The sequence below is a fragment of the Arachis ipaensis genome, chromosome B08 (genome assembly GCF_000816755.2).
Source record: "Arachis ipaensis cultivar K30076 chromosome B08, Araip1.1, whole genome shotgun sequence".
Classification (NCBI taxonomy): domain Eukaryota; kingdom Viridiplantae; phylum Streptophyta; class Magnoliopsida; order Fabales; family Fabaceae; genus Arachis; species Arachis ipaensis.
Window position 1 is genome coordinate 5,709,684 of NC_029792.2, and position 694 is coordinate 5,710,377.

Consider the following 694-nt stretch of genomic DNA (forward strand, 5'->3'; position numbering starts at 1 on the left):
GGCCAAATTAGGTACTAGGTAGGATTAGGCTTTGTATATTTGGCCACCCAAGCTATGAACAGATTGTTTAGGACAAGATTACCTGCTGTTATTCCCCTAATGAACTCTGAATGTTGCTTTGTAGAAGAATAGGACACAGTGCAATATAATATAAAGGGCTTCTATTGTTTGGATATGTAGTTTTATGATGGAAAAGAATTGTTTCAACTTGAAGCTCGATATTTAATTCCTCCCAATCTGGAGTGTACAGGGTAGAAATCCATTTATTCAAACCTTGAAGTGGAATAATAATTCTACTCTTTTGGTTTTCATCTCTTAAATCACATTCCACTCCACTCTACTCTTCACTTTTCCATCAATCCAAACATAGTCTAGAGTCTTTGTTTCAGGTGGATTTAAGGATTATCATAACTAGATGGTTCTTAGACCTTTTTTGTTCTTTTTGTGCTGGTTAAGGTGGCTTCGTGTTGAGGAGAGAAACTAACCAGTCATATCTTTACTTATGATCCACTGCACACGTCTTAAGCCATGTGATGGGTTCTTGTCAATCTTGTGTTTCCTGAAGTCCTCTATCCTTCAAACTTGTTTGCCTAGGGCATTTTGAATAGCATACCATTATTTGGGATAACTGTACGCCCAGATACCCAACACAACAATATCTTCTCGCCTCAATTGATTTATTCTTTATTATGTC

The 694-nt window shown here is 36.9% G+C and overlaps 1 protein-coding gene across 1 annotated transcript in view; it reads left to right on the forward strand.

The window, feature by feature from the left end:
* The window catches only part of LOC107611817, a 3,266-nt gene that overhangs the window by 1,814 nt on the left and 758 nt on the right, over positions 1-694 (forward strand). The gene's annotated exons all lie outside the window — the stretch shown is intronic.